At 46.7% G+C, this 19,363-nt stretch overlaps 120 non-coding genes across 120 annotated transcripts; all 120 read right to left on the bottom strand.

Annotated features, from left to right (window-relative positions):
* Positions 1-31: 31 nt before the first annotated feature.
* Trnar-acg (transfer RNA arginine (anticodon ACG)) lies at positions 32-104 on the bottom strand. Its single transcript has one exon. It is a non-coding gene; the product is annotated as a tRNA-Arg (tRNA).
* Positions 105-172: 68 nt separating this feature from the next.
* On the bottom strand, positions 173-245 carry Trnar-acg (transfer RNA arginine (anticodon ACG)). Its single transcript has one exon. It is a non-coding gene; the product is annotated as a tRNA-Arg (tRNA).
* A 68-nt stretch (positions 246-313) lies between these two features.
* On the bottom strand, positions 314-386 carry Trnar-acg (transfer RNA arginine (anticodon ACG)). The gene has a single exon. It is a non-coding gene; the product is annotated as a tRNA-Arg (tRNA).
* Positions 387-455: 69 nt separating this feature from the next.
* On the bottom strand, positions 456-528 carry Trnar-acg (transfer RNA arginine (anticodon ACG)). Its single transcript has one exon. It is a non-coding gene; the product is annotated as a tRNA-Arg (tRNA).
* A 209-nt stretch (positions 529-737) lies between these two features.
* Positions 738-810, bottom strand: Trnar-ucg (transfer RNA arginine (anticodon UCG)). Its single transcript has one exon. It is a non-coding gene; the product is annotated as a tRNA-Arg (tRNA).
* A 68-nt stretch (positions 811-878) lies between these two features.
* On the bottom strand, positions 879-951 carry Trnar-acg (transfer RNA arginine (anticodon ACG)). Its single transcript has one exon. It is a non-coding gene; the product is annotated as a tRNA-Arg (tRNA).
* Positions 952-1,020: 69 nt separating this feature from the next.
* Trnar-ucg (transfer RNA arginine (anticodon UCG)) lies at positions 1,021-1,093 on the bottom strand. The gene has a single exon. It is a non-coding gene; the product is annotated as a tRNA-Arg (tRNA).
* A 68-nt stretch (positions 1,094-1,161) lies between these two features.
* Trnar-acg (transfer RNA arginine (anticodon ACG)) lies at positions 1,162-1,234 on the bottom strand. The gene has a single exon. It is a non-coding gene; the product is annotated as a tRNA-Arg (tRNA).
* A 69-nt stretch (positions 1,235-1,303) lies between these two features.
* On the bottom strand, positions 1,304-1,376 carry Trnar-ucg (transfer RNA arginine (anticodon UCG)). Its single transcript has one exon. It is a non-coding gene; the product is annotated as a tRNA-Arg (tRNA).
* A 69-nt stretch (positions 1,377-1,445) lies between these two features.
* Positions 1,446-1,518, bottom strand: Trnar-acg (transfer RNA arginine (anticodon ACG)). Its single transcript has one exon. It is a non-coding gene; the product is annotated as a tRNA-Arg (tRNA).
* Positions 1,519-1,586: 68 nt separating this feature from the next.
* Positions 1,587-1,659, bottom strand: Trnar-ucg (transfer RNA arginine (anticodon UCG)). Its single transcript has one exon. It is a non-coding gene; the product is annotated as a tRNA-Arg (tRNA).
* A 68-nt stretch (positions 1,660-1,727) lies between these two features.
* On the bottom strand, positions 1,728-1,800 carry Trnar-acg (transfer RNA arginine (anticodon ACG)). The gene has a single exon. It is a non-coding gene; the product is annotated as a tRNA-Arg (tRNA).
* Positions 1,801-1,868: 68 nt separating this feature from the next.
* Trnar-acg (transfer RNA arginine (anticodon ACG)) lies at positions 1,869-1,941 on the bottom strand. The gene has a single exon. It is a non-coding gene; the product is annotated as a tRNA-Arg (tRNA).
* A 68-nt stretch (positions 1,942-2,009) lies between these two features.
* Trnar-acg (transfer RNA arginine (anticodon ACG)) lies at positions 2,010-2,082 on the bottom strand. The gene has a single exon. It is a non-coding gene; the product is annotated as a tRNA-Arg (tRNA).
* A 209-nt stretch (positions 2,083-2,291) lies between these two features.
* Trnar-ucg (transfer RNA arginine (anticodon UCG)) lies at positions 2,292-2,364 on the bottom strand. The gene has a single exon. It is a non-coding gene; the product is annotated as a tRNA-Arg (tRNA).
* Positions 2,365-2,432: 68 nt separating this feature from the next.
* On the bottom strand, positions 2,433-2,505 carry Trnar-acg (transfer RNA arginine (anticodon ACG)). Its single transcript has one exon. It is a non-coding gene; the product is annotated as a tRNA-Arg (tRNA).
* A 69-nt stretch (positions 2,506-2,574) lies between these two features.
* On the bottom strand, positions 2,575-2,647 carry Trnar-ucg (transfer RNA arginine (anticodon UCG)). The gene has a single exon. It is a non-coding gene; the product is annotated as a tRNA-Arg (tRNA).
* A 68-nt stretch (positions 2,648-2,715) lies between these two features.
* Trnar-acg (transfer RNA arginine (anticodon ACG)) lies at positions 2,716-2,788 on the bottom strand. Its single transcript has one exon. It is a non-coding gene; the product is annotated as a tRNA-Arg (tRNA).
* A 69-nt stretch (positions 2,789-2,857) lies between these two features.
* On the bottom strand, positions 2,858-2,930 carry Trnar-ucg (transfer RNA arginine (anticodon UCG)). The gene has a single exon. It is a non-coding gene; the product is annotated as a tRNA-Arg (tRNA).
* A 69-nt stretch (positions 2,931-2,999) lies between these two features.
* Positions 3,000-3,072, bottom strand: Trnar-acg (transfer RNA arginine (anticodon ACG)). The gene has a single exon. It is a non-coding gene; the product is annotated as a tRNA-Arg (tRNA).
* Positions 3,073-3,140: 68 nt separating this feature from the next.
* Trnar-ucg (transfer RNA arginine (anticodon UCG)) lies at positions 3,141-3,213 on the bottom strand. Its single transcript has one exon. It is a non-coding gene; the product is annotated as a tRNA-Arg (tRNA).
* A 68-nt stretch (positions 3,214-3,281) lies between these two features.
* Trnar-acg (transfer RNA arginine (anticodon ACG)) lies at positions 3,282-3,354 on the bottom strand. The gene has a single exon. It is a non-coding gene; the product is annotated as a tRNA-Arg (tRNA).
* Positions 3,355-3,422: 68 nt separating this feature from the next.
* Trnar-acg (transfer RNA arginine (anticodon ACG)) lies at positions 3,423-3,495 on the bottom strand. The gene has a single exon. It is a non-coding gene; the product is annotated as a tRNA-Arg (tRNA).
* A 68-nt stretch (positions 3,496-3,563) lies between these two features.
* On the bottom strand, positions 3,564-3,636 carry Trnar-acg (transfer RNA arginine (anticodon ACG)). Its single transcript has one exon. It is a non-coding gene; the product is annotated as a tRNA-Arg (tRNA).
* A 209-nt stretch (positions 3,637-3,845) lies between these two features.
* Positions 3,846-3,918, bottom strand: Trnar-acg (transfer RNA arginine (anticodon ACG)). The gene has a single exon. It is a non-coding gene; the product is annotated as a tRNA-Arg (tRNA).
* A 69-nt stretch (positions 3,919-3,987) lies between these two features.
* Positions 3,988-4,060, bottom strand: Trnar-ucg (transfer RNA arginine (anticodon UCG)). The gene has a single exon. It is a non-coding gene; the product is annotated as a tRNA-Arg (tRNA).
* A 68-nt stretch (positions 4,061-4,128) lies between these two features.
* On the bottom strand, positions 4,129-4,201 carry Trnar-acg (transfer RNA arginine (anticodon ACG)). Its single transcript has one exon. It is a non-coding gene; the product is annotated as a tRNA-Arg (tRNA).
* A 69-nt stretch (positions 4,202-4,270) lies between these two features.
* Trnar-ucg (transfer RNA arginine (anticodon UCG)) lies at positions 4,271-4,343 on the bottom strand. The gene has a single exon. It is a non-coding gene; the product is annotated as a tRNA-Arg (tRNA).
* Positions 4,344-4,411: 68 nt separating this feature from the next.
* Positions 4,412-4,484, bottom strand: Trnar-ucg (transfer RNA arginine (anticodon UCG)). Its single transcript has one exon. It is a non-coding gene; the product is annotated as a tRNA-Arg (tRNA).
* Positions 4,485-4,552: 68 nt separating this feature from the next.
* Trnar-acg (transfer RNA arginine (anticodon ACG)) lies at positions 4,553-4,625 on the bottom strand. Its single transcript has one exon. It is a non-coding gene; the product is annotated as a tRNA-Arg (tRNA).
* A 69-nt stretch (positions 4,626-4,694) lies between these two features.
* Positions 4,695-4,767, bottom strand: Trnar-ucg (transfer RNA arginine (anticodon UCG)). The gene has a single exon. It is a non-coding gene; the product is annotated as a tRNA-Arg (tRNA).
* A 71-nt stretch (positions 4,768-4,838) lies between these two features.
* Trnar-acg (transfer RNA arginine (anticodon ACG)) lies at positions 4,839-4,911 on the bottom strand. The gene has a single exon. It is a non-coding gene; the product is annotated as a tRNA-Arg (tRNA).
* Positions 4,912-5,123: 212 nt separating this feature from the next.
* On the bottom strand, positions 5,124-5,196 carry Trnar-acg (transfer RNA arginine (anticodon ACG)). The gene has a single exon. It is a non-coding gene; the product is annotated as a tRNA-Arg (tRNA).
* Positions 5,197-5,264: 68 nt separating this feature from the next.
* On the bottom strand, positions 5,265-5,337 carry Trnar-acg (transfer RNA arginine (anticodon ACG)). Its single transcript has one exon. It is a non-coding gene; the product is annotated as a tRNA-Arg (tRNA).
* Positions 5,338-5,406: 69 nt separating this feature from the next.
* Trnar-ucg (transfer RNA arginine (anticodon UCG)) lies at positions 5,407-5,479 on the bottom strand. The gene has a single exon. It is a non-coding gene; the product is annotated as a tRNA-Arg (tRNA).
* A 68-nt stretch (positions 5,480-5,547) lies between these two features.
* Positions 5,548-5,620, bottom strand: Trnar-acg (transfer RNA arginine (anticodon ACG)). The gene has a single exon. It is a non-coding gene; the product is annotated as a tRNA-Arg (tRNA).
* A 68-nt stretch (positions 5,621-5,688) lies between these two features.
* On the bottom strand, positions 5,689-5,761 carry Trnar-acg (transfer RNA arginine (anticodon ACG)). Its single transcript has one exon. It is a non-coding gene; the product is annotated as a tRNA-Arg (tRNA).
* A 67-nt stretch (positions 5,762-5,828) lies between these two features.
* On the bottom strand, positions 5,829-5,903 carry Trnar-ucg (transfer RNA arginine (anticodon UCG)). The gene has a single exon. It is a non-coding gene; the product is annotated as a tRNA-Arg (tRNA).
* A 210-nt stretch (positions 5,904-6,113) lies between these two features.
* On the bottom strand, positions 6,114-6,186 carry Trnar-ucg (transfer RNA arginine (anticodon UCG)). The gene has a single exon. It is a non-coding gene; the product is annotated as a tRNA-Arg (tRNA).
* Positions 6,187-6,255: 69 nt separating this feature from the next.
* On the bottom strand, positions 6,256-6,328 carry Trnar-acg (transfer RNA arginine (anticodon ACG)). Its single transcript has one exon. It is a non-coding gene; the product is annotated as a tRNA-Arg (tRNA).
* A 68-nt stretch (positions 6,329-6,396) lies between these two features.
* Trnar-ucg (transfer RNA arginine (anticodon UCG)) lies at positions 6,397-6,469 on the bottom strand. The gene has a single exon. It is a non-coding gene; the product is annotated as a tRNA-Arg (tRNA).
* Positions 6,470-6,537: 68 nt separating this feature from the next.
* Trnar-acg (transfer RNA arginine (anticodon ACG)) lies at positions 6,538-6,610 on the bottom strand. Its single transcript has one exon. It is a non-coding gene; the product is annotated as a tRNA-Arg (tRNA).
* A 68-nt stretch (positions 6,611-6,678) lies between these two features.
* Positions 6,679-6,751, bottom strand: Trnar-acg (transfer RNA arginine (anticodon ACG)). Its single transcript has one exon. It is a non-coding gene; the product is annotated as a tRNA-Arg (tRNA).
* Positions 6,752-6,819: 68 nt separating this feature from the next.
* On the bottom strand, positions 6,820-6,892 carry Trnar-acg (transfer RNA arginine (anticodon ACG)). Its single transcript has one exon. It is a non-coding gene; the product is annotated as a tRNA-Arg (tRNA).
* Positions 6,893-6,961: 69 nt separating this feature from the next.
* On the bottom strand, positions 6,962-7,034 carry Trnar-acg (transfer RNA arginine (anticodon ACG)). The gene has a single exon. It is a non-coding gene; the product is annotated as a tRNA-Arg (tRNA).
* A 209-nt stretch (positions 7,035-7,243) lies between these two features.
* On the bottom strand, positions 7,244-7,316 carry Trnar-ucg (transfer RNA arginine (anticodon UCG)). Its single transcript has one exon. It is a non-coding gene; the product is annotated as a tRNA-Arg (tRNA).
* Positions 7,317-7,384: 68 nt separating this feature from the next.
* Positions 7,385-7,457, bottom strand: Trnar-acg (transfer RNA arginine (anticodon ACG)). Its single transcript has one exon. It is a non-coding gene; the product is annotated as a tRNA-Arg (tRNA).
* A 69-nt stretch (positions 7,458-7,526) lies between these two features.
* Positions 7,527-7,599, bottom strand: Trnar-ucg (transfer RNA arginine (anticodon UCG)). Its single transcript has one exon. It is a non-coding gene; the product is annotated as a tRNA-Arg (tRNA).
* Positions 7,600-7,667: 68 nt separating this feature from the next.
* Trnar-acg (transfer RNA arginine (anticodon ACG)) lies at positions 7,668-7,740 on the bottom strand. The gene has a single exon. It is a non-coding gene; the product is annotated as a tRNA-Arg (tRNA).
* A 69-nt stretch (positions 7,741-7,809) lies between these two features.
* Positions 7,810-7,882, bottom strand: Trnar-ucg (transfer RNA arginine (anticodon UCG)). The gene has a single exon. It is a non-coding gene; the product is annotated as a tRNA-Arg (tRNA).
* Positions 7,883-7,951: 69 nt separating this feature from the next.
* Positions 7,952-8,024, bottom strand: Trnar-acg (transfer RNA arginine (anticodon ACG)). Its single transcript has one exon. It is a non-coding gene; the product is annotated as a tRNA-Arg (tRNA).
* A 68-nt stretch (positions 8,025-8,092) lies between these two features.
* Trnar-ucg (transfer RNA arginine (anticodon UCG)) lies at positions 8,093-8,165 on the bottom strand. Its single transcript has one exon. It is a non-coding gene; the product is annotated as a tRNA-Arg (tRNA).
* Positions 8,166-8,233: 68 nt separating this feature from the next.
* Trnar-acg (transfer RNA arginine (anticodon ACG)) lies at positions 8,234-8,306 on the bottom strand. The gene has a single exon. It is a non-coding gene; the product is annotated as a tRNA-Arg (tRNA).
* Positions 8,307-8,374: 68 nt separating this feature from the next.
* On the bottom strand, positions 8,375-8,447 carry Trnar-acg (transfer RNA arginine (anticodon ACG)). Its single transcript has one exon. It is a non-coding gene; the product is annotated as a tRNA-Arg (tRNA).
* Positions 8,448-8,515: 68 nt separating this feature from the next.
* Trnar-acg (transfer RNA arginine (anticodon ACG)) lies at positions 8,516-8,588 on the bottom strand. The gene has a single exon. It is a non-coding gene; the product is annotated as a tRNA-Arg (tRNA).
* A 209-nt stretch (positions 8,589-8,797) lies between these two features.
* Trnar-ucg (transfer RNA arginine (anticodon UCG)) lies at positions 8,798-8,870 on the bottom strand. Its single transcript has one exon. It is a non-coding gene; the product is annotated as a tRNA-Arg (tRNA).
* Positions 8,871-8,938: 68 nt separating this feature from the next.
* Positions 8,939-9,011, bottom strand: Trnar-acg (transfer RNA arginine (anticodon ACG)). The gene has a single exon. It is a non-coding gene; the product is annotated as a tRNA-Arg (tRNA).
* A 69-nt stretch (positions 9,012-9,080) lies between these two features.
* Trnar-ucg (transfer RNA arginine (anticodon UCG)) lies at positions 9,081-9,153 on the bottom strand. The gene has a single exon. It is a non-coding gene; the product is annotated as a tRNA-Arg (tRNA).
* Positions 9,154-9,221: 68 nt separating this feature from the next.
* Trnar-acg (transfer RNA arginine (anticodon ACG)) lies at positions 9,222-9,294 on the bottom strand. The gene has a single exon. It is a non-coding gene; the product is annotated as a tRNA-Arg (tRNA).
* A 69-nt stretch (positions 9,295-9,363) lies between these two features.
* On the bottom strand, positions 9,364-9,436 carry Trnar-ucg (transfer RNA arginine (anticodon UCG)). Its single transcript has one exon. It is a non-coding gene; the product is annotated as a tRNA-Arg (tRNA).
* Positions 9,437-9,505: 69 nt separating this feature from the next.
* Positions 9,506-9,578, bottom strand: Trnar-acg (transfer RNA arginine (anticodon ACG)). The gene has a single exon. It is a non-coding gene; the product is annotated as a tRNA-Arg (tRNA).
* A 68-nt stretch (positions 9,579-9,646) lies between these two features.
* Positions 9,647-9,719, bottom strand: Trnar-ucg (transfer RNA arginine (anticodon UCG)). The gene has a single exon. It is a non-coding gene; the product is annotated as a tRNA-Arg (tRNA).
* Positions 9,720-9,787: 68 nt separating this feature from the next.
* Positions 9,788-9,860, bottom strand: Trnar-acg (transfer RNA arginine (anticodon ACG)). The gene has a single exon. It is a non-coding gene; the product is annotated as a tRNA-Arg (tRNA).
* Positions 9,861-9,928: 68 nt separating this feature from the next.
* Positions 9,929-10,001, bottom strand: Trnar-acg (transfer RNA arginine (anticodon ACG)). Its single transcript has one exon. It is a non-coding gene; the product is annotated as a tRNA-Arg (tRNA).
* A 68-nt stretch (positions 10,002-10,069) lies between these two features.
* On the bottom strand, positions 10,070-10,142 carry Trnar-acg (transfer RNA arginine (anticodon ACG)). The gene has a single exon. It is a non-coding gene; the product is annotated as a tRNA-Arg (tRNA).
* A 209-nt stretch (positions 10,143-10,351) lies between these two features.
* Positions 10,352-10,424, bottom strand: Trnar-acg (transfer RNA arginine (anticodon ACG)). The gene has a single exon. It is a non-coding gene; the product is annotated as a tRNA-Arg (tRNA).
* Positions 10,425-10,493: 69 nt separating this feature from the next.
* Positions 10,494-10,566, bottom strand: Trnar-ucg (transfer RNA arginine (anticodon UCG)). Its single transcript has one exon. It is a non-coding gene; the product is annotated as a tRNA-Arg (tRNA).
* A 68-nt stretch (positions 10,567-10,634) lies between these two features.
* Trnar-acg (transfer RNA arginine (anticodon ACG)) lies at positions 10,635-10,707 on the bottom strand. Its single transcript has one exon. It is a non-coding gene; the product is annotated as a tRNA-Arg (tRNA).
* A 69-nt stretch (positions 10,708-10,776) lies between these two features.
* Trnar-ucg (transfer RNA arginine (anticodon UCG)) lies at positions 10,777-10,849 on the bottom strand. The gene has a single exon. It is a non-coding gene; the product is annotated as a tRNA-Arg (tRNA).
* Positions 10,850-10,917: 68 nt separating this feature from the next.
* Positions 10,918-10,990, bottom strand: Trnar-ucg (transfer RNA arginine (anticodon UCG)). The gene has a single exon. It is a non-coding gene; the product is annotated as a tRNA-Arg (tRNA).
* A 68-nt stretch (positions 10,991-11,058) lies between these two features.
* Positions 11,059-11,131, bottom strand: Trnar-acg (transfer RNA arginine (anticodon ACG)). The gene has a single exon. It is a non-coding gene; the product is annotated as a tRNA-Arg (tRNA).
* Positions 11,132-11,200: 69 nt separating this feature from the next.
* On the bottom strand, positions 11,201-11,273 carry Trnar-ucg (transfer RNA arginine (anticodon UCG)). The gene has a single exon. It is a non-coding gene; the product is annotated as a tRNA-Arg (tRNA).
* A 71-nt stretch (positions 11,274-11,344) lies between these two features.
* On the bottom strand, positions 11,345-11,417 carry Trnar-acg (transfer RNA arginine (anticodon ACG)). The gene has a single exon. It is a non-coding gene; the product is annotated as a tRNA-Arg (tRNA).
* A 209-nt stretch (positions 11,418-11,626) lies between these two features.
* Trnar-ucg (transfer RNA arginine (anticodon UCG)) lies at positions 11,627-11,699 on the bottom strand. The gene has a single exon. It is a non-coding gene; the product is annotated as a tRNA-Arg (tRNA).
* Positions 11,700-11,767: 68 nt separating this feature from the next.
* On the bottom strand, positions 11,768-11,840 carry Trnar-acg (transfer RNA arginine (anticodon ACG)). Its single transcript has one exon. It is a non-coding gene; the product is annotated as a tRNA-Arg (tRNA).
* A 210-nt stretch (positions 11,841-12,050) lies between these two features.
* Trnar-acg (transfer RNA arginine (anticodon ACG)) lies at positions 12,051-12,123 on the bottom strand. Its single transcript has one exon. It is a non-coding gene; the product is annotated as a tRNA-Arg (tRNA).
* A 69-nt stretch (positions 12,124-12,192) lies between these two features.
* On the bottom strand, positions 12,193-12,265 carry Trnar-ucg (transfer RNA arginine (anticodon UCG)). The gene has a single exon. It is a non-coding gene; the product is annotated as a tRNA-Arg (tRNA).
* A 69-nt stretch (positions 12,266-12,334) lies between these two features.
* On the bottom strand, positions 12,335-12,407 carry Trnar-ucg (transfer RNA arginine (anticodon UCG)). Its single transcript has one exon. It is a non-coding gene; the product is annotated as a tRNA-Arg (tRNA).
* Positions 12,408-12,475: 68 nt separating this feature from the next.
* Trnar-acg (transfer RNA arginine (anticodon ACG)) lies at positions 12,476-12,548 on the bottom strand. The gene has a single exon. It is a non-coding gene; the product is annotated as a tRNA-Arg (tRNA).
* A 209-nt stretch (positions 12,549-12,757) lies between these two features.
* On the bottom strand, positions 12,758-12,830 carry Trnar-acg (transfer RNA arginine (anticodon ACG)). Its single transcript has one exon. It is a non-coding gene; the product is annotated as a tRNA-Arg (tRNA).
* A 69-nt stretch (positions 12,831-12,899) lies between these two features.
* Trnar-ucg (transfer RNA arginine (anticodon UCG)) lies at positions 12,900-12,972 on the bottom strand. Its single transcript has one exon. It is a non-coding gene; the product is annotated as a tRNA-Arg (tRNA).
* A 68-nt stretch (positions 12,973-13,040) lies between these two features.
* Trnar-acg (transfer RNA arginine (anticodon ACG)) lies at positions 13,041-13,113 on the bottom strand. Its single transcript has one exon. It is a non-coding gene; the product is annotated as a tRNA-Arg (tRNA).
* Positions 13,114-13,182: 69 nt separating this feature from the next.
* Positions 13,183-13,255, bottom strand: Trnar-ucg (transfer RNA arginine (anticodon UCG)). Its single transcript has one exon. It is a non-coding gene; the product is annotated as a tRNA-Arg (tRNA).
* Positions 13,256-13,323: 68 nt separating this feature from the next.
* Positions 13,324-13,396, bottom strand: Trnar-ucg (transfer RNA arginine (anticodon UCG)). The gene has a single exon. It is a non-coding gene; the product is annotated as a tRNA-Arg (tRNA).
* A 69-nt stretch (positions 13,397-13,465) lies between these two features.
* Positions 13,466-13,538, bottom strand: Trnar-ucg (transfer RNA arginine (anticodon UCG)). The gene has a single exon. It is a non-coding gene; the product is annotated as a tRNA-Arg (tRNA).
* A 68-nt stretch (positions 13,539-13,606) lies between these two features.
* Positions 13,607-13,679, bottom strand: Trnar-ucg (transfer RNA arginine (anticodon UCG)). Its single transcript has one exon. It is a non-coding gene; the product is annotated as a tRNA-Arg (tRNA).
* A 68-nt stretch (positions 13,680-13,747) lies between these two features.
* Positions 13,748-13,820, bottom strand: Trnar-ucg (transfer RNA arginine (anticodon UCG)). Its single transcript has one exon. It is a non-coding gene; the product is annotated as a tRNA-Arg (tRNA).
* Positions 13,821-13,891: 71 nt separating this feature from the next.
* Positions 13,892-13,964, bottom strand: Trnar-acg (transfer RNA arginine (anticodon ACG)). The gene has a single exon. It is a non-coding gene; the product is annotated as a tRNA-Arg (tRNA).
* A 209-nt stretch (positions 13,965-14,173) lies between these two features.
* Trnar-ucg (transfer RNA arginine (anticodon UCG)) lies at positions 14,174-14,246 on the bottom strand. The gene has a single exon. It is a non-coding gene; the product is annotated as a tRNA-Arg (tRNA).
* Positions 14,247-14,314: 68 nt separating this feature from the next.
* Trnar-acg (transfer RNA arginine (anticodon ACG)) lies at positions 14,315-14,387 on the bottom strand. Its single transcript has one exon. It is a non-coding gene; the product is annotated as a tRNA-Arg (tRNA).
* Positions 14,388-14,597: 210 nt separating this feature from the next.
* Positions 14,598-14,670, bottom strand: Trnar-acg (transfer RNA arginine (anticodon ACG)). The gene has a single exon. It is a non-coding gene; the product is annotated as a tRNA-Arg (tRNA).
* Positions 14,671-14,739: 69 nt separating this feature from the next.
* Positions 14,740-14,812, bottom strand: Trnar-ucg (transfer RNA arginine (anticodon UCG)). Its single transcript has one exon. It is a non-coding gene; the product is annotated as a tRNA-Arg (tRNA).
* A 69-nt stretch (positions 14,813-14,881) lies between these two features.
* On the bottom strand, positions 14,882-14,954 carry Trnar-ucg (transfer RNA arginine (anticodon UCG)). The gene has a single exon. It is a non-coding gene; the product is annotated as a tRNA-Arg (tRNA).
* Positions 14,955-15,022: 68 nt separating this feature from the next.
* Trnar-acg (transfer RNA arginine (anticodon ACG)) lies at positions 15,023-15,095 on the bottom strand. Its single transcript has one exon. It is a non-coding gene; the product is annotated as a tRNA-Arg (tRNA).
* A 209-nt stretch (positions 15,096-15,304) lies between these two features.
* On the bottom strand, positions 15,305-15,377 carry Trnar-acg (transfer RNA arginine (anticodon ACG)). Its single transcript has one exon. It is a non-coding gene; the product is annotated as a tRNA-Arg (tRNA).
* A 68-nt stretch (positions 15,378-15,445) lies between these two features.
* On the bottom strand, positions 15,446-15,518 carry Trnar-acg (transfer RNA arginine (anticodon ACG)). Its single transcript has one exon. It is a non-coding gene; the product is annotated as a tRNA-Arg (tRNA).
* A 69-nt stretch (positions 15,519-15,587) lies between these two features.
* Positions 15,588-15,660, bottom strand: Trnar-ucg (transfer RNA arginine (anticodon UCG)). The gene has a single exon. It is a non-coding gene; the product is annotated as a tRNA-Arg (tRNA).
* A 69-nt stretch (positions 15,661-15,729) lies between these two features.
* Trnar-ucg (transfer RNA arginine (anticodon UCG)) lies at positions 15,730-15,802 on the bottom strand. The gene has a single exon. It is a non-coding gene; the product is annotated as a tRNA-Arg (tRNA).
* Positions 15,803-15,870: 68 nt separating this feature from the next.
* On the bottom strand, positions 15,871-15,943 carry Trnar-acg (transfer RNA arginine (anticodon ACG)). The gene has a single exon. It is a non-coding gene; the product is annotated as a tRNA-Arg (tRNA).
* Positions 15,944-16,152: 209 nt separating this feature from the next.
* Trnar-acg (transfer RNA arginine (anticodon ACG)) lies at positions 16,153-16,225 on the bottom strand. The gene has a single exon. It is a non-coding gene; the product is annotated as a tRNA-Arg (tRNA).
* Positions 16,226-16,293: 68 nt separating this feature from the next.
* Trnar-acg (transfer RNA arginine (anticodon ACG)) lies at positions 16,294-16,366 on the bottom strand. Its single transcript has one exon. It is a non-coding gene; the product is annotated as a tRNA-Arg (tRNA).
* Positions 16,367-16,435: 69 nt separating this feature from the next.
* Trnar-ucg (transfer RNA arginine (anticodon UCG)) lies at positions 16,436-16,508 on the bottom strand. Its single transcript has one exon. It is a non-coding gene; the product is annotated as a tRNA-Arg (tRNA).
* Positions 16,509-16,576: 68 nt separating this feature from the next.
* Positions 16,577-16,649, bottom strand: Trnar-acg (transfer RNA arginine (anticodon ACG)). The gene has a single exon. It is a non-coding gene; the product is annotated as a tRNA-Arg (tRNA).
* Positions 16,650-16,717: 68 nt separating this feature from the next.
* Trnar-acg (transfer RNA arginine (anticodon ACG)) lies at positions 16,718-16,790 on the bottom strand. Its single transcript has one exon. It is a non-coding gene; the product is annotated as a tRNA-Arg (tRNA).
* Positions 16,791-16,857: 67 nt separating this feature from the next.
* On the bottom strand, positions 16,858-16,932 carry Trnar-ucg (transfer RNA arginine (anticodon UCG)). The gene has a single exon. It is a non-coding gene; the product is annotated as a tRNA-Arg (tRNA).
* A 210-nt stretch (positions 16,933-17,142) lies between these two features.
* Trnar-ucg (transfer RNA arginine (anticodon UCG)) lies at positions 17,143-17,215 on the bottom strand. Its single transcript has one exon. It is a non-coding gene; the product is annotated as a tRNA-Arg (tRNA).
* Positions 17,216-17,284: 69 nt separating this feature from the next.
* Positions 17,285-17,357, bottom strand: Trnar-acg (transfer RNA arginine (anticodon ACG)). The gene has a single exon. It is a non-coding gene; the product is annotated as a tRNA-Arg (tRNA).
* A 68-nt stretch (positions 17,358-17,425) lies between these two features.
* On the bottom strand, positions 17,426-17,498 carry Trnar-ucg (transfer RNA arginine (anticodon UCG)). Its single transcript has one exon. It is a non-coding gene; the product is annotated as a tRNA-Arg (tRNA).
* A 68-nt stretch (positions 17,499-17,566) lies between these two features.
* On the bottom strand, positions 17,567-17,639 carry Trnar-acg (transfer RNA arginine (anticodon ACG)). Its single transcript has one exon. It is a non-coding gene; the product is annotated as a tRNA-Arg (tRNA).
* Positions 17,640-17,707: 68 nt separating this feature from the next.
* On the bottom strand, positions 17,708-17,780 carry Trnar-acg (transfer RNA arginine (anticodon ACG)). The gene has a single exon. It is a non-coding gene; the product is annotated as a tRNA-Arg (tRNA).
* Positions 17,781-17,848: 68 nt separating this feature from the next.
* Trnar-acg (transfer RNA arginine (anticodon ACG)) lies at positions 17,849-17,921 on the bottom strand. The gene has a single exon. It is a non-coding gene; the product is annotated as a tRNA-Arg (tRNA).
* A 69-nt stretch (positions 17,922-17,990) lies between these two features.
* Trnar-acg (transfer RNA arginine (anticodon ACG)) lies at positions 17,991-18,063 on the bottom strand. Its single transcript has one exon. It is a non-coding gene; the product is annotated as a tRNA-Arg (tRNA).
* A 209-nt stretch (positions 18,064-18,272) lies between these two features.
* Positions 18,273-18,345, bottom strand: Trnar-ucg (transfer RNA arginine (anticodon UCG)). The gene has a single exon. It is a non-coding gene; the product is annotated as a tRNA-Arg (tRNA).
* A 68-nt stretch (positions 18,346-18,413) lies between these two features.
* Positions 18,414-18,486, bottom strand: Trnar-acg (transfer RNA arginine (anticodon ACG)). Its single transcript has one exon. It is a non-coding gene; the product is annotated as a tRNA-Arg (tRNA).
* Positions 18,487-18,555: 69 nt separating this feature from the next.
* Trnar-ucg (transfer RNA arginine (anticodon UCG)) lies at positions 18,556-18,628 on the bottom strand. The gene has a single exon. It is a non-coding gene; the product is annotated as a tRNA-Arg (tRNA).
* Positions 18,629-18,696: 68 nt separating this feature from the next.
* Trnar-acg (transfer RNA arginine (anticodon ACG)) lies at positions 18,697-18,769 on the bottom strand. The gene has a single exon. It is a non-coding gene; the product is annotated as a tRNA-Arg (tRNA).
* Positions 18,770-18,838: 69 nt separating this feature from the next.
* Trnar-ucg (transfer RNA arginine (anticodon UCG)) lies at positions 18,839-18,911 on the bottom strand. The gene has a single exon. It is a non-coding gene; the product is annotated as a tRNA-Arg (tRNA).
* Positions 18,912-18,980: 69 nt separating this feature from the next.
* On the bottom strand, positions 18,981-19,053 carry Trnar-acg (transfer RNA arginine (anticodon ACG)). The gene has a single exon. It is a non-coding gene; the product is annotated as a tRNA-Arg (tRNA).
* A 68-nt stretch (positions 19,054-19,121) lies between these two features.
* On the bottom strand, positions 19,122-19,194 carry Trnar-ucg (transfer RNA arginine (anticodon UCG)). The gene has a single exon. It is a non-coding gene; the product is annotated as a tRNA-Arg (tRNA).
* Positions 19,195-19,262: 68 nt separating this feature from the next.
* On the bottom strand, positions 19,263-19,335 carry Trnar-acg (transfer RNA arginine (anticodon ACG)). The gene has a single exon. It is a non-coding gene; the product is annotated as a tRNA-Arg (tRNA).
* Between the last annotated feature and the right edge of the window lie 28 nt (positions 19,336-19,363).

Here is a 19,363-nt window from a genome sequence, read left to right as displayed (position 1 = left end):
GTCATGAATAGGAAGTAAAATGACAAAATAGCGAGCACGCCAGGACTCGAACCTGGAATCTTCTGATCCGTAGTCAGACGCGTTATCCATTGCGCCACGCGCCCACATGAAAGCTGAGTGGAAGTATAAACGAGAATAAATGTCATGAATAGGAAGTAAAATGACAAAATAGCGAACACGCCAGGACTCGAACCTGGAATCTTCTGATCCGTAGTCAGACGCGTTATGCATTGCGCCACGCGCCCACATGAAAGCTGAGTCGAAGTATAAACGAGAATAAATGTCATGAATAGGAAGTAAAATGACAAAATAGCGAGCACGCCAGGACTCGAACCTGGAATCTTCTGATCCGTAGTCAGACGCGTTATCCATTGCGCCACGCGCCCACATGAGAGCTGGGTAGAAGTATAAAGGAGTAGAAATGTCAGTAATAGGAAGTAAAATGACTATAAAAGCGAGCACGCCAGGACTCGAACCTGGAATCTTCTGATCCGTAGTCAGACGCGTTATCCATTGCGCCACGCGCCCACACGAAAGCTGAGCGAGGGTATAAACGAGAATAAATGTCATGAATAGGAAGTAAAATAACAAAATAGCGAGCACGGCAGGACTCGAACCTGGAATCTTCTGATCCGAAGTCAGACGTGTTATCCATTGCGCCACGCGCCAACATGAAAGCTGAGTGGAAATATAAACGAGAATAAATGTCATCAATAGGAAGTAAAATGACAAAATAGCGAGCACGCCAGGACTCGAACCTGGAATCTTCTGATCCGAAGTCAGACGCGTTATCCATTGCGCCACGCGCCCACACAAGAGCTGAGCGAGGGTATAAACGAGAATAAATGTCATGAATAGGAAGCAAAATGACAAAATAGCGAGCACGCCAGGACTCGAACCTGGAATCTTCTGATCCGTAGTCAGACGCGTTATCCATTGCGCCACGCGCCCACATGAAAGCTGGGTAGAAGTATAAAGGAGTAGAAATGTCACGAATAGGAAGTAAAATGACTATAAAAGCGAGCACGCCAGGACTCGAACCTGGAATCTTCTGATCCGAAGTCAGACGCGTTATCCATTGCGCCACGCGCCCACATGAAAGCTGAGTGGAAGTATAAACGAGCATAAATGTCATGAATAGAAAGTAAAATGACAAAATAGCGAGCACGCCAGGACTCGAACCTGGAATCTTCTGATCCGTAGTCAGACGCGTTATCCATTGCGCCACGCGCCCACATGAAAGCTGGGTAGAAGTATAAAGGAGTAGAAATGTCAGTAATAGGAAGTAAAATGACTATAAAAGCGAGCACGTCAGGACTCGAACCTGGAATCTTCTGATCCGAAGTCAGACGCGTTATCCATTGCGCGACGCGCCCACATGAGAGCTGGGTGGAAGTATAAAGGAGTAGAAATGTCATGAATAGGAAGTAAAATGACTATAAAAGCGAGCACGCCAGGACTCGAACCTGGAATCTTCTGATCCGTAGTCAGACGCGTTATCCATTGCGCCACGCGCCCACATGAAAGCTGCCTGGAAGTATAAACGAGCATAAATGTCATGAAAAGGAAGTAAAATGACAAAATAGCGAGCACGCCAGGACTCGAACCTGGAATCTTCTGATCCGAAGTCAGACGCGTTATCCATTGCGCCACGCGCCCACATGAAAGCTGAGTGGAAGTATAAACGAGAATAAATGTCATGAATAGGAAGTAAAATGACAAAATAGCGAGCACGCCAGGACTCGAACCTGGAATCTTCTGATCCGTAGTCAGACGCGTTATCCATTGCGCCACGCGCCCACATGAAAGCTGAGTGGAAGTATAAACGAGAATAAATGTCATGAATAGGAAGTAAAATGACAAAATAGCGAGCACGCCAGGACTCGAACCTGGAATCTTCTGATCCGTAGTCAGACGCGTTATGCATTGCGCCACGCGCCCACATGAAAGCTGAGTGGAAGTATAAACGAGAATAAATGTCATGAATAGGAAGTAAAATGACAAAATAGCGAGCACGCCAGGACTCGAACCTGGAATCTTCTGATCCGTAGTCAGACGCGTTATCCATTGCGCCACGCGCCCACACGAAAGCTGAGCGAGGGTATAAACGAGAATAAATGTCATGAATAGGAAGTAAAATAACAAAATAGCGAGCACGGCAGGACTCGAACCTGGAATCTTCTGATCCGAAGTCAGACGTGTTATCCATTGCGCCACGCGCCAACATGAAAGCTGAGTGGAAATATAAACGAGAATAAATGTCATCAATAGGAAGTAAAATGACAAAATAGCGAGCACGCCAGGACTCGAACCTGGAATCTTCTGATCCGAAGTCAGACGCGTTATCCATTGCGCCACGCGCCCACACAAGAGCTGAGCGAGGGTATAAACGAGAATAAATGTCATGAATAGGAAGCAAAATGACAAAATAGCGAGCACGCCAGGACTCGAACCTGGAATCTTCTGATCCGTAGTCAGACGCGTTATCCATTGCGCCACGCGCCCACATGAAAGCTGGGTAGAAGTATAAAGGAGTAGAAATGTCACGAATAGGAAGTAAAATGACTATAAAAGCGAGCACGCCAGGACTCGAACCTGGAATCTTCTGATCCGAAGTCAGACGCGTTATCCATTGCGCCACGCGCCCACATGAAAGCTGAGTGGAAGTATAAACGAGCATAAATGTCATGAATAGAAAGTAAAATGACAAAATAGCGAGCACGCCAGGACTCGAACCTGGAATCTTCTGATCCGTAGTCAGACGCGTTATCCATTGCGCCACGCGCCCACATGAAAGCTGGGTAGAAGTATAAAGGAGTAGAAATGTCAGTAATAGGAAGTAAAATGACTATAAAAGCGAGCACGTCAGGACTCGAACCTGGAATCTTCTGATCCGAAGTCAGACGCGTTATCCATTGCGCGACGCGCCCACATGAGAGCTGGGTGGAAGTATAAAGGAGTAGAAATGTCATGAATAGGAAGTAAAATGACTATAAAAGCGAGCACGCCAGGACTCGAACCTGGAATCTTCTGATCCGTAGTCAGACGCGTTATCCATTGCGCCACGCGCCCACATGAAAGCTGCCTGGAAGTATAAACGAGCATAAATGTCATGAAAAGGAAGTAAAATGACAAAATAGCGAGCACGCCAGGACTCGAACCTGGAATCTTCTGATCCGAAGTCAGACGCGTTATCCATTGCGCCACGCGCCCACATGAAAGCTGAGTGGAAGTATAAACGAGAATAAATGTCATGAATAGGAAGTAAAATGACAAAATAGCGAGCACGCCAGGACTCGAACCTGGAATCTTCTGATCCGTAGTCAGACGCGTTATCCATTGCGCCACGCGCCCACATGAAAGCTGAGTGGAAGTATAAACGAGAATAAATGTCATGAATAGGAAGTAAAATGACAAAATAGCGAGCACGCCAGGACTCGAACCTGGAATCTTCTGATCCGTAGTCAGACGCGTTATGCATTGCGCCACGCGCCCACATGAAAGCTGAGTGGAAGTATAAACGAGAATAAATGTCATGAATAGGAAGTAAAATGACAAAATAGCGAGCACGCCAGGACTCGAACCTGGAATCTTCTGATCCGTAGTCAGACGCGTTAACCATTGCGCCACGCGCCCACATGAAAGCTGAGTGGAAGTATAAACGAGAATAAATGTCATGAATAGGAAGTAAAATGACAAAATAGCGAGCACGCCAGGACTCGAACCTGGAATCTTCTGATCCGTAGTCGGACGCGTTATCCATTGCGCCACGCCCCCAGATAAAAGCTGCCTGGAAGTATAAACGAGTAGAAATGTCATGAATAGGAAGTAAAATGACAAAATAACGAGGACGCCAGGACTCGAACCCGGAATCTTCTGATCCGTAGTCAGACGCGTTATCCATTGCGCCACGCGCCCACATGAAAGCTGGGTGGAAGTATAAAGGAGTAGAAATGTCAGGAATAGAAAGTAAAATGACTATAAAAGCGAGCACGCCAGGACTCGAACCTGGAATCTTTTAATCCGAAGTCAGACGCGTTATCCATTGCGCCACGCGCCCACATGAAAGCTGAGTGGAAGTATAAACGAGCATAAATGTCATGAATAGGAAGTAAAATGACAAAATAGCGAGCACGCCAGGACTCGAACCTGGAATCTTCTGATCCGTAGTCAGACGCGTTATCCATTGCGCCACGCGCCCACATGAGAGCTGGGTAGAAGTATAAAGGAGTAGAAATGTCACGAATAGGAAGTAAAATGACTATAAAAGCGAGCACGCCAGGACTCGAACCTGGAATCTTTTAATCCGAAGTCAGACGCGTTATCCATTGCGCCACGCGCCCACATGAAAGCTGAGTGGAAGTATAAACGAGAATAAATGTCATGAATAGGAAGTAAAATGACAAAATAGCGAGCACGCCAGGACTCGAACCTGGAATCTTCTGATCCGAAGTCAGACGCGTTATCCATTGCGCCACGCGCCCACACGAAAGCTGAGCGAGGGTATAAACGAGAATAAATGTCATGAATAGGAAGCAAAATGACAAAATAGCGAGCACGCCAGGACTCGAACCTGGAATCTTCTGATCCGTAGTCAGACGCGTTATCCATTGCGCCACGCGCCCACATGAGAGCTGGGTAGAAGTATAAAGGAGTAGAAATGTCACGAATAGGAAGTAAAATGACTATAAAAGCGAGCACGCCAGGACTCGAACCTGGAATCTTCTGATCCGATGTCAGACGCGTTATCCATTGCGCCACGCGCCCACACGAAAGCTGGGTGGAAGTATAAAGGAGTATAGAAATGTCAGGAATAGAAAGTATAATGACTACAAAAGCGAGCACGCCAGGACTCGAACCTCGAATCTTCTGATCCGTAGTCAGACGCGTTATCCATTGCGCCACGCGCCCACATAAAAGCTGCCTGGAAGTATAAACGAGATTAAATGTCATGAATAGGAAGAAAATGACTATAAAAGCGAGCACGCTAGGACTCGAACCTGGAATCTTCTCATCCGAAGTCAGACGCGTTATCCATTGCGCCACGCGCCCACATGAAAGCTGGGTGGAAGTATAAAGGAGCATAGAAATGTCACGAATAGAAAGTATAATGACTATAAAAGCGAGCACGCCAGGACTCGAACCTGGAATCTTCTGATCCGTAGTCGGACGCGTTATCCATTGCGCCACGCGCCCAGATAAAAGCTGCCTGGAAGTATAAACGAGCATAAATGTCATGAATAGGAAGTAAAATGACAAAATAGCGAGCACGCCAGGACTCGAACCTGGAATCTTCTGATCCGTAGTCAGACGCGTTATCCATTGCGCCACGCGCCCACATGAAAGCTGGGTGGAAGTATAAAGGAGTAGAAATGTCAGGAATAGAAAGTAAAATGACTATAAAAGCGAGCACGCCAGGACTCGAACCTGGAATCTTCTGATCCGAAGTCAGACGCGTTATCCATTGCGCCACGCGCCCACATGAAAGCTGAGTGGAAGTACAAACGAGCATAAATGTCATGAATAGGAAGTAAAATGACAAAATAGCGAGCATGCCAGGACTCGAACCTGGAATCTTCAGATCCGTAGTCAGACGCGTTATCCATTGCGCCACGCGCCCACACGACAGCTGAGCGAGGGTATAAACGAGAATAAATGTCATGAATAGGAAGTAAAATGACAAAATAGCGAGCACGCCAGGACTCGAACCTGGAATCTTCTGATCCGTAGTCAGACGCGTTATCCATTGCGCCACGCGCCCACATGAAAGCTGGGTGGAAGTATAAAGGAGCATAAATGTCATGAATAGAAAGTAAAATGACTATAAAAGCGAGCACGCCAGGACTCGAACCTGGAATCTTCTGATCCGAAGTCAGACGCGTTATCCATTGCGCCACGCGCGCACATGAAAGCTGGGTGGAAGTATAAAGGAGTAGAAATGTCAGGAATAGAAAGTAAAATGACTATAAAAGCGAGCACGCCAGGACTCGAACCTCGAATCTTTTAATCCGAAGTCAGACGCGTTATCCATTGCGCCAAGCGCCAACATGAAAGCTGAGTGGAAGTATAAACGAGAATAAATGTCATGAATAGGAAGTAAAATGACAAAATAGCGAGCACGCCAGGACTCGAACCTGGAATCTTCTGATCCGAAGTCAGACGCGTTATCCATTGCGCGACTCGCCCACATGAGAGCTGGGTGGAAGTATAAAGGAGTAGAAATGTCATGAATAGGAAGTAAAATGACTATAAAAGCGAGCACGCCAGGACTCGAACCTGGAATCTTCTGATCCGTAGTCAGACGCGTTATCCATTGCGCCACGCGCCCACATGAAAGCTGCCTGGAAGTAGAAACGAGCATAAATGTCATGAATAGGAAGTAAAATGACAAAATAGCGAGCACGCCAGGACTCGAACCTGGAATCTTCTGATCCGAAGTCAGACGCGTTATCCATTGCGCCACGTGTCCACATGAAAGCTGAGTGGAAGTATAAACGAGAATAAATGTCATGAATAGGAAGTAAAATGACAAAATAGCGAGCACGCCAGGACTCGAACCTGGAATCTTCTGATCCGTAGTCAGACGCGTTATCCATTGCGCCACGCGCCCACATGAAAGCTGAGTGGAAGTATAAACGAGAATAAATGTCATGAATAGGAAGTAAAATGACAAAATAGCGAACACGCCAGGACTCGAACCTGGAATCTTCTGATCCGTAGTCAGACGCGTTATGCATTGCGCCACGCGCCCACATGAAAGCTGAGTCGAAGTATAAACGAGAATAAATGTCATGAATAGGAAGTAAAATGACAAAATAGCGAGCACGCCAGGACTCGAACCTGGAATCTTCTGATCCGTAGTCAGACGCGTTATCCATTGCGCCACGCGCCCACATGAGAGCTGGGTAGAAGTATAAAGGAGTAGAAATGTCAGTAATAGGAAGTAAAATGACTATAAAAGCGAGCACGCCAGGACTCGAACCTGGAATCTTCTGATCCGTAGTCAGACGCGTTATCCATTGCGCCACGCGCCCACACGAAAGCTGAGCGAGGGTATAAACGAGAATAAATGTCATGAATAGGAAGTAAAATAACAAAATAGCGAGCACGGCAGGACTCGAACCTGGAATCTTCTGATCCGAAGTCAGACGTGTTATCCATTGCGCCACGCGCCAACATGAAAGCTGAGTGGAAATATAAACGAGAATAAATGTCATCAATAGGAAGTAAAATGACAAAATAGCGAGCACGCCAGGACTCGAACCTGGAATCTTCTGATCCGAAGTCAGACGCGTTATCCATTGCGCCACGCGCCCACACAAGAGCTGAGCGAGGGTATAAACGAGAATAAATGTCATGAATAGGAAGCAAAATGACAAAATAGCGAGCACGCCAGGACTCGAACCTGGAATCTTCTGATCCGTAGTCAGACGCGTTATCCATTGCGCCACGCGCCCACATGAAAGCTGGGTAGAAGTATAAAGGAGTAGAAATGTCACGAATAGGAAGTAAAATGACTATAAAAGCGAGCACGCCAGGACTCGAACCTGGAATCTTCTGATCCGAAGTCAGACGCGTTATCCATTGCGCCACGCGCCCACATGAAAGCTGAGTGGAAGTATAAACGAGCATAAATGTCATGAATAGAAAGTAAAATGACAAAATAGCGAGCACGCCAGGACTCGAACCTGGAATCTTCTGATCCGTAGTCAGACGCGTTATCCATTGCGCCACGCGCCCACATGAAAGCTGGGTAGAAGTATAAAGGAGTAGAAATGTCAGTAATAGGAAGTAAAATGACTATAAAAGCGAGCACGTCAGGACTCGAACCTGGAATCTTCTGATCCGAAGTCAGACGCGTTATCCATTGCGCGACGCGCCCACATGAGAGCTGGGTGGAAGTATAAAGGAGTAGAAATGTCATGAATAGGAAGTAAAATGACTATAAAAGCGAGCACGCCAGGACTCGAACCTGGAATCTTCTGATCCGTAGTCAGACGCGTTATCCATTGCGCCACGCGCCCACATGAAAGCTGCCTGGAAGTATAAACGAGCATAAATGTCATGAAAAGGAAGTAAAATGACAAAATAGCGAGCACGCCAGGACTCGAACCTGGAATCTTCTGATCCGAAGTCAGACGCGTTATCCATTGCGCCACGCGCCCACATGAAAGCTGAGTGGAAGTATAAACGAGAATAAATGTCATGAATAGGAAGTAAAATGACAAAATAGCGAGCACGCCAGGACTCGAACCTGGAATCTTCTGATCCGTAGTCAGACGCGTTATCCATTGCGCCACGCGCCCACATGAAAGCTGAGTGGAAGTATAAACGAGAATAAATGTCATGAATAGGAAGTAAAATGACAAAATAGCGAGCACGCCAGGACTCGAACCTGGAATCTTCTGATCCGTAGTCAGACGCGTTATGCATTGCGCCACGCGCCCACATGAAAGCTGAGTGGAAGTATAAACGAGAATAAATGTCATGAATAGGAAGTAAAATGACAAAATAGCGAGCACGCCAGGACTCGAACCTGGAATCTTCTGATCCGTAGTCAGACGCGTTATCCATTGCGCCACGCGCCCACACGAAAGCTGAGCGAGGGTATAAACGAGAATAAATGTCATGAATAGGAAGTAAAATAACAAAATAGCGAGCACGGCAGGACTCGAACCTGGAATCTTCTGATCCGAAGTCAGACGTGTTATCCATTGCGCCACGCGCCAACATGAAAGCTGAGTGGAAATATAAACGAGAATAAATGTCATCAATAGGAAGTAAAATGACAAAATAGCGAGCACGCCAGGACTCGAACCTGGAATCTTCTGATCCGAAGTCAGACGCGTTATCCATTGCGCCACGCGCCCACACAAGAGCTGAGCGAGGGTATAAACGAGAATAAATGTCATGAATAGGAAGCAAAATGACAAAATAGCGAGCACGCCAGGACTCGAACCTGGAATCTTCTGATCCGTAGTCAGACGCGTTATCCATTGCGCCACGCGCCCACATGAAAGCTGGGTAGAAGTATAAAGGAGTAGAAATGTCACGAATAGGAAGTAAAATGACTATAAAAGCGAGCACGCCAGGACTCGAACCTGGAATCTTCTGATCCGAAGTCAGACGCGTTATCCATTGCGCCACGCGCCCACATGAAAGCTGAGTGGAAGTATAAACGAGCATAAATGTCATGAATAGAAAGTAAAATGACAAAATAGCGAGCACGCCAGGACTCGAACCTGGAATCTTCTGATCCGTAGTCAGACGCGTTATCCATTGCGCCACGCGCCCACATGAAAGCTGGGTAGAAGTATAAAGGAGTAGAAATGTCAGTAATAGGAAGTAAAATGACTATAAAAGCGAGCACGTCAGGACTCGAACCTGGAATCTTCTGATCCGAAGTCAGACGCGTTATCCATTGCGCGACGCGCCCACATGAGAGCTGGGTGGAAGTATAAAGGAGTAGAAATGTCATGAATAGGAAGTAAAATGACTATAAAAGCGAGCACGCCAGGACTCGAACCTGGAATCTTCTGATCCGTAGTCAGACGCGTTATCCATTGCGCCACGCGCCCACATGAAAGCTGCCTGGAAGTATAAACGAGCATAAATGTCATGAAAAGGAAGTAAAATGACAAAATAGCGAGCACGCCAGGACTCGAACCTGGAATCTTCTGATCCGAAGTCAGACGCGTTATCCATTGCGCCACGCGCCCACATGAAAGCTGAGTGGAAGTATAAACGAGAATAAATGTCATGAATAGGAAGTAAAATGACAAAATAGCGAGCACGCCAGGACTCGAACCTGGAATCTTCTGATCCGTAGTCAGACGCGTTATCCATTGCGCCACGCGCCCACATGAAAGCTGAGTGGAAGTATAAACGAGAATAAATGTCATGAATAGGAAGTAAAATGACAAAATAGCGAGCACGCCAGGACTCGAACCTGGAATCTTCTGATCCGTAGTCAGACGCGTTATGCATTGCGCCACGCGCCCACATGAAAGCTGAGTGGAAGTATAAACGAGAATAAATGTCATGAATAGGAAGTAAAATGACAAAATAGCGAGCACGCCAGGACTCGAACCTGGAATCTTCTGATCCGTAGTCAGACGCGTTAACCATTGCGCCACGCGCCCACATGAAAGCTGAGTGGAAGTATAAACGAGAATAAATGTCATGAATAGGAAGTAAAATGACAAAATAGCGAGCACGCCAGGACTCGAACCTGGAATCTTCTGATCCGTAGTCGGACGCGTTATCCATTGCGCCACGCCCCCAGATAAAAGCTGCCTGGAAGTATAAACGAGTAGAAATGTCATGAATAGGAAGTAAAATGACAAAATAACGAGGACGCCAGGACTCGAACCCGGAATCTTCTGATCCGTAGTCAGACGCGTTATCCATTGCGCCACGCGCCCACATGAAAGCTGGGTGGAAGTATAAAGGAGTAGAAATGTCAGGAATAGAAAGTAAAATGACTATAAAAGCGAGCACGCCAGGACTCGAACCTGGAATCTTTTAATCCGAAGTCAGACGCGTTATCCATTGCGCCACGCGCCCACATGAAAGCTGAGTGGAAGTATAAACGAGCATAAATGTCATGAATAGGAAGTAAAATGACAAAATAGCGAGCACGCCAGGACTCGAACCTGGAATCTTCTGATCCGTAGTCAGACGCGTTATCCATTGCGCCACGCGCCCACATGAGAGCTGGGTAGAAGTATAAAGGAGTAGAAATGTCACGAATAGGAAGTAAAATGACTATAAAAGCGAGCACGCCAGGACTCGAACCTGGAATCTTTTAATCCGAAGTCAGACGCGTTATCCATTGCGCCACGCGCCCACATGAAAGCTGAGTGGAAGTATAAACGAGAATAAATGTCATGAATAGGAAGTAAAATGACAAAATAGCGAGCACGCCAGGACTCGAACCTGGAATCTTCTGATCCGAAGTCAGACGCGTTATCCATTGCGCCACGCGCCCACACGAAAGCTGAGCGAGGGTATAAACGAGAATAAATGTCATGAATAGGAAGCAAAATGACAAAATAGCGAGCACGCCAGGACTCGAACCTGGAATCTTCTGATCCGTAGTCAGACGCGTTATCCATTGCGCCACGCGCCCACATGAGAGCTGGGTAGAAGTATAAAGGAGTAGAAATGTCACGAATAGGAAGTAAAATGACTATAAAAGCGAGCACGCCAGGACTCGAACCTGGAATCTTCTGATCCGATGTCAGACGCGTTATCCATTGCGCCACGCGCCCACACGAAAGCTGGGTGGAAGTATAAAGGAGTATAGAAATGTCAGGAATAGAAAGTATAATGACTACAAAAGCGAGCACGCCAGGACTCGAACCTCGAATCTTCTGATCCGTAGTCAGACGCGTTATCCATTGCGCCACGCGCCCACATAAAAGCTGCCTGGAAGTATAAACGAGATTAAATGTCATGAATAGGAAGAAAATGACTATAAAAGCGAGCACGCTAGGACTCGAACCTGGAATCTTCTGATCCGAAGTCAGACGCGTTATCCATTGCGCCACGCGCCGACAAGAAAGCAGAGTGGAAGTATAAACGAGATTAAATGTCATGAATAAGAAGTAAAATGACAAAATAGCGAGCACGCCAGGATTCGAACCTGGAATCTTCTGATCCGAAGTCAGACGCGTTATCCATTGCGCCACGCGCCCACATGAAAGCTGAGTGGAAGTATAAAGGAGCATAAATGTCATGAATAGGAAGTAAAATGACAAAATAGCGAGCACGCCAGGACTCGAACCTGGAATCTTCTGATCCGTAGTCAGACGCGTTATGCATTGCGCCACGCGCCCACATGAAAGCTGGGTGGAAGTATAAAGGAGTAGAAATGTCAGGAATAGGAAGTATAATGACTATAAAAGCGAGCACGCCAGGACTCGAACCTGGAATCTTTTAATCCGAAGTCAGACGCGTTATCCATTGCGCCAAGCGCCCACATGAAAGCTGAGTGGAAGTATAAACGAGCATAAATGTCATGAATAGGAAGTAAAATGACAAAATAGCGAGCACGCCAGGACTCGAACCTGGAATCTTCTGATCCGTAGTTAGACGCGTTATCCATTGCGCCACGCGCCCACATGAGAGCTGGGTAGAAGTATAAAGGAGTAGAAATGTCAGTAATAGGAAGTAAAATGACTATAAAAGCGAGCACGCCAGGACTCGAACCTGGAATCTTCTGATCCGAAGTCAGACGCGTTATCCATTGCGCCACGCGCCCACATGAGAGCTGGGTGGAAGTATAAAGGAGTAGAAATGTCATGAATAGGAAGTAAAATGACTATAAAAGCGAGCACGCCAGGACTCGAACCTGGAATCTTCTGATCCGAAGTCAGACGCGTTATCCATTGCGCCACGCGCCCACATGAAAGCTGAGTGGAAGTATAAACGAGAATAAATGTCATGAATAGGAAGTAAAATGACAAAATAGCGAGCACGCCAGCACTCGAAGCTGGAATCTTCTGATCCGTAGTCAGACGCGTTATCCATTGCGCCACGCGCCCACATGAAAGCTGAGTGGAAGTATAAACGAGAATAAATGTCATGAATAGGAAGTAAAATGACAAAATAGCGAGCACGCCAGGACTCGAACCTGGAATCTTCTGATCCGTAGTCGGACGCGTTATCCATTGCGCCACGCCCCCAGATAAAAGCTGCCTGGAAGTATAAACGAGTAGAAATGTCATGAATAGGAAGTAAAATGACAAAATAGCGAGGACGCCAGGACTCGAACCCGGAATCTTCTGATCCGTAGTCAGACGCGTTATCCATTGCGCCACGCGCCCACATGAAAGCTGGGTGGAAGTATAAAGGAGTAGAAATGTCAGGAATAGAAAGTAAAATGACTATAAAAGCGAGCACGCCAGGACTCGAACCTGGAATCTTTTAATCCGAAGTCAGACGCGTTATCCATTGCGCCACGCGCCCACATGAAAGCTGAGTGGAAGTATAAACGAGCATAAATGTCATGAATAGGAAGTAAAATGACAAAATAGCGAGCACGCCAGGACTCGAACCTGGAATCTTCTGATCCGTAGTCAGACGCGTTATCCATTGCGCCACGCGCCCACATGAGAGCTGGGTAGAAGTATAAAGGAGTAGAAATGTCAGTAATAGGAAGTAAAATGACTATAAAAGCGAGCACGCCAGGACTCGAACCTGGAATCTTCTGATCCGAAGTCAGACGCGTTATCCATTGCGCCACGCGCCCACACGAAAGCTGAGCGAGGGTATAAACGAGAATAAATGTCATGAATAGGAAGTAAAATAACAAAATAGCGAGCACGCCAGGACTCGAACCTGGAATCTTCTGATCCGAAGTCAGACGCGTTATCCATTGCGCCACGCGCCCACATGAGAGCTGGGTAGAAGTATAAAGGAGTAGAAATGTCACGAATAGGAAGTAAAATGACTATAAAAGCGAACACGCCAGGACTCGAACCTGGAATCTTTTAATCCGAAGTCAGACGCGTTATCCATTGCGCCACGCGCCCACATGAAAGCTGAGTGGAAGTATAAACGAGAATAAATGTCATGAATAGGAAGTAAAATGACAAAATAGCGAGCACGCCAGGACTCGAACCTGGAATCTTCTGATCCGAAGTCAGACGCGTTATCCATTGCGCCACGCGCCCACACGAAAGCTGAGCGAGGGTATAAACGAGCATAAATGTCATGAATAGGAAGCAAAATGACAAAATAGCGAGCACGCCAGGACTCGAACCTGGAATCTTCTGATCCGATGTCAGACGCGTTATCCATTGCGCCACGCGCCCACACGAAAGCTGGGTGGAAGTATAAAGGAGTATAGAAATGTCAGGAATAGAAAGTATAATGACTACAAAAGCGAGCACGCCAGGACTCGAACCTCGAATCTTCTGATCCGTAGTCAGACGCGTTATCCATTGCGCCACGCGCCCACATAAAAGCTGCCTGGAAGTATAAACGAGATTAAATGTCATGAATAGGAAGAAAATGACTATAAAAGCGAGCACGCTAGGACTCGAACCTGGAATCTTCTGATCCGAAGTCAGACGCGTTATCCATTGCGCCACGCGCCGACAAGAAAGCAGAGTGGAAGTATAAACGAGATTAAATGTCATGAATAAGAAGTAAAATGACAAAATAGCGAGCACGCCAGGATTCGAACCTGGAATCTTCTGATCCGAAGTCAGACGCGTTATCCATTGCGCCACGCGCCCACATGAAAGCTGAGTGGAAGTATAAAGGAGCATAAATGTCATGAATAGGAAGTAAAATGACAAAATAGCGAGCACGCCAGGACTCGAACCTGGAATCTTCTGATCCGTAGTCAGACGCGTTATGCATTGCGCCACGCGCCCACATGAAAGCTGGGTGGAAGTATAAAGGAGTAGAAATGTCAGGAATAGGAAGTATAATGACTATAAAAGCGAGCACGCCAGGACTCGAACCTGGAATCTTTTAATCCGAAGTCAGACGCGTTATCCATTGCGCCAAGCGCCCACATGAAAGCTGAGTGGAAGTATAAACGAGCATAAATGTCATGAATAGGAAGTAAAATGACAAAATAGCGAGCACGCCAGGACTCGAACCTGGAATCTTCTGATCCGTAGTTAGACGCGTTATCCATTGCGCCACGCGCCCACATGAGAGCTGGGTAGAAGTATAAAGGAGTAGAAATGTCAGTAATAGGAAGTAAAATGACTATAAAAGCGAGCACGCCAGGACTCGAACCTGGAATCTTCTGATCCGAAGTCAGACGCGTTATCCATTGCGCCACGCGCCCACATGAGAGCTGGGTGGAAGTATAAAGGCGTAGAAATGTCATGAATAGGAAGTAAAATGACTATAAAAGCGAGCACGCCAGGACTCGAACCTGGAATCTTCTGATCCGAAGTCAGACGCGTTATCCATTGCGCCACGCGCCCACATGAAAGCTGAGTGGAAGTATAAACGAGAATAAATGTCATGAATAGGAAGTAAAATGACAAAATAGCGAGCACGCCAGCACTCGAAGCTGGAATCTTCTGATCCGTAGTCAGACGCGTTATCCATTGCGCCACGCGCCCACATGAAAGCTGAGTGGAAGTATAAACGAGAATAAATGTCATGAATAGGAAGTAAAATGACAAAATAGCGAGCACGCCAGGACTCGAACCTCGAATCTTCTGATCCGAAGTCAGACGCGTTATGCATTGCGCCACGCGCCCACATGAAAGCTGAGTGGAAGTATAAACGAAAATAAATGTCATGAATAGGAAGTAAAATGACAAAATAGCGAGCACGCCAGGACTCGAAGCTGGAATCTTCTGATCCGTAGTCAGACGCGTTATCCATTGCGCCACGCGCCCATATGAAAGCTGAGTGGAAGTATAAACGAGAATAAATGTCATGAATAGGAAGTAAAATGACAAAATAGCGAGCACGCCAGGACTCGAACCTGGAATCTTCTGATCCGTAGTCAGACGCGTTATCCATTGCGCCACGCGCCCACATGAAAGCTGGGTGGAAGTATAAAGGAGTAGAAATGTCAGGAATAGAAAGTAAAATGACTATAAAAGCGAGCACGCCAGGACTCGAACCTGGAATCTTCTGATCCGAAGTCAGACGCGTTATCCATTGCGCCACGCGCCCACATGAGAGCTGGGTGGAAGTATAAAGGAGTAGAAATGTCATGAATAGGAAGTAAAATGACTATAAAAGCGAGCACGCCAGGACTCGAACCTGGAATCTTCTGATCCGAAGTCAGACGCGTTATCCATTGCGCCACGCGCCCACATGAAAGCTGAGTGGAAGTATAAACGAGAATAAATGTCATGAATAGGAAGTAAAATGACAAAATAGCGAGCACGCCAGGACTCGAAGCTGGAATCTTCTGATCCGTAGTCAGACGCGTTATCCATTGCGCCACGCGCCCACATGAAAGCTGAGTGGAAGTATAAACGAGAATAAATGTCATGAATAGGAAGTAAAATGACAAAATAGCGAGCACGCCAGGACTCGAACCTCGAATCTTCTGATCCGAAGTCAGACGCGTTATGCATTGCGCCACGCGCCCACATGAAAGCTGAGTGGAAGTATAAACGAGAATAAATGTCATGAATAGGAAGTAAAATGACAAAATAGCGAGCACGCCAGGACTCGAAGCTGGAATCTTCTGATCCGTAGTCAGACGCGTTATCCATTGCGCCACGCGCCCAGATAAAAGCTGCCTGGAAGTATAAACGAGAATAAATGTCATGAATAGGAAGTAAAATGACAAAATAGCGAGCACGCCAGGACTCGAACCTGGAATCTTCTGATCCGTAGTCAGACGCGTTATCCATTGCGCCACGCGCCCACATGAAAGCTGGGTGGAAGTATAAAGGAGTAGAAATGTCAGGAATAGAAAGTAAAATGACTATAAAAGCGAGCACGCCAGGACTCGAACCTGGAATCTTCTGATCCGAAGTCAGACGCGTTATCCATTGCGCCACGCGCCCACATGAAAGCTGAGTGGAAGTACAAACGAGCATAAATGTCATGAATAGGAAGTAAAATGACAAAATAGCGAGCATGCCAGGACTCGAACCTGGAATCTTCAGATCCGTAGTCAGACGCGTTATCCATTGCGCCACGCGCCCACACGACAGCTGAGCGAGGGTATAAACGAGAATAAATGTCATGAATAGGAAGTAAAATGACAAAATAGCGAGCACGCCAGGACTCGAACCTGGAATCTTCTGATCCGTAGTCAGACGCGTTATCCATTGCGCCACGCGCCCACATGAAAGCTGGGTGGAAGTATAAAGGAGCATAAATGTCATGAATAGGAAGTAAAATGACTATAAAAGCGAGCACGCCAGGACTCGAACCTGGAATCTTCTGATCCGAAGTCAGACGCGTTATCCATTGCGCCACGCGCGCACATGAAAGCTGGGTGGAAGTATAAAGGAGTAGAAATGTCAGGAATAGAAAGTAAAATGACTATAAAAGCGAGCACGCCAGGACTCGAACCTCGAATCTTTTAATCCGAAGTCAGACGCGTTATCCATTGCGCCAAGCGCCCACATGAAAGCTGAGTGGAAGTATAAACGAGAATAAATGTCATGAATAGGAAGTAAAATGACAAAATAGCGAGCACGCCAGGACTCGAACCTGGAATCTTCTGATCCGAAGTCAGACGCGTTATCCATTGCGCGACTCGCCCACATGAGAGCTGGGTGGAAGTATAAAGGAGTAGAAATGTCATGAATAGGAAGTAAAATGACTATAAAAGCGAGCACGCCAGGACTCGAACCTGGAATCTTCTGATCCGTAGTCAGACGCGTTATCCATTGCGCCACGCGCCCACATGAAAGCTGCCTGGAAGTAGAAACGAGCATAAATGTCATGAATAGGAAGTAAAATGACAAAATAGCGAGCACGCCAGGACTCGAACCTGGAATCTTCTGATCCGAAGTCAGACGCGTTATCCATTGCGCCACGTGTCCACATGAAAGCTGAGTGGAAGTATAAACGAGAATAAATGTCATGAATAGGAAGTAAAATGACAAAATAGCGAGCACGCCAGGACTCGAACCTGGAATCTTCTGATCCGTAGTCAGACGCGTTATCCATTGCGCCACGCGCCCACATGAAAGCTGAGTGGAAGTATAAACGAGAATAAATGTCATGAATAGGAAGTAAAATGACAAAATAGCGAACACGCCAGGACTCGAACCTGGAATCTTCTGATCCGTAGTCAGACGCGTTATGCATTGCGCCACGCGCCCACATGAAAGCTGAGTGGAAGTATAAACGAGAATAAATGTCATGAATAGGAAGTAAAATGACAAAATAGCGAGCACGCCAGGACTCGAACCTGGAATCTTCTGATCCGTAGTCAGACGCGTTATCCATTGCGCCACGCGCCCACATGAGAGCTGGGTAGAAGTATAAAGGAGTAGAAATGTCATGAATAGGAAGTAAAATGACTATAAAAGCGAGCACGCCAGGACTCGAACCTGGAATCTTCTGATCCGTAGTCAGACGCGTTATCCATTGCGCCACGCGCCCACACGAAAGCTGAGCGAGGGTATAAACGAGAATAAATGTCATGAATAGGAAGTAAAATAACAAAATAGCGAGCACGGCAGGACTCGAACCTGGAATCTTCTGATCCGAAGTCAGACGTGTTATCCATTGCGCCACGCGCCAACATGAAAGCTGAGTGGAAATATAAACGAGAATAAATGTCATCAATAGGAAGTAAAATGACAAAATAGCGAGCACGCCAGGACTCGAACCTGGAATCTTCTGATCCGAAGTCAGACGCGTTATCCATTGCGCCACGCGCCCACACAAGAGCTGAGCGAGGGTATAAACGAGAATAAATGTCATGAATAGGAAGCAAAATGACAAAATAGCGAGCACGCCAGGACTCGAACCTGGAATCTTCTGATCCGTAGTCAGACGCGTTATCCATTGCGCCACGCGCCCACATGAAAGCTGGGTAGAAGTATAAAGGAGTAGAAATGTCACGAATAGGAAGTAAAATGACTATAAAAGCGAGCACACCAGGACTCGAACCTGGAATCTTCTGATCCGAAGTCAGACGCGTTATCCATTGCGCCACGCGCCCACATGAAAGCTGAGTGGAAGTATAAACGAGCATAAATGTCATGAATAGAAAGTAAAATGACAAAATAGCGAGCACGCCAGGACTCGAACCTGGAATCTTCTGATCCGTAGTCAGACGCGTTATCCATTGCGCCACGCGCCCATATGAGAGCTGGGTAGAAGTATAAAGGAGTAGAAATGTCAGTAATAGGAAGTAAAATGACTATAAAAGCGAGCACGTCAGGACTCGAACCTGGAATCTTCTGATCCGAAGTCAGACGCGTTATCCATTGCGCGACGCGCCCACATGAGAGCTGGGTGGAAGTATAAAGGAGTAGAAATGTCATGAATAGGAAGTAAAATGACTATAAAAGCGAGCACGCCAGGACTCGAACCTGGAATCTTCTGATCCGTAGTCAGACGCGTTATCCATTGCGCCACGCGCCCACATGAAAGCTGCCTGGAAGTATAAACGAGCATAAATGTCATGAAAAGGAAGTAAAATGACAAAATAGCGAGCACGCCAGGACTCCAACCTGGAATCTTCTGATCCGAAGTCAGACGCGTTATCCATTGCGCCACGCGCCCACATGAAAGCTGAGTGGAAGTATAAACGAGAATAAATGTCATGAATAGGAAGTAAAATGACAAAATAGCGAGCACGCCAGGACTCGAACCTGGAATCTTCTGATCCGTAGTCAGACGCGTTATCCATTGCGCCACGCGCCCACATGAAAGCTGAGTGGAAGTATAAACG

The sequence above is a fragment of the Phallusia mammillata genome, chromosome 5 (genome assembly GCF_965637545.1).
Source record: "Phallusia mammillata chromosome 5, kaPhaMamm4.hap1.1, whole genome shotgun sequence".
Taxonomy (NCBI): Eukaryota; Metazoa; Chordata; class Ascidiacea; order Phlebobranchia; family Ascidiidae; genus Phallusia; species Phallusia mammillata.
Note: the sequence above shows the minus strand (reverse complement) of the source record. Positions and strands in the feature narration are given on the sequence as shown.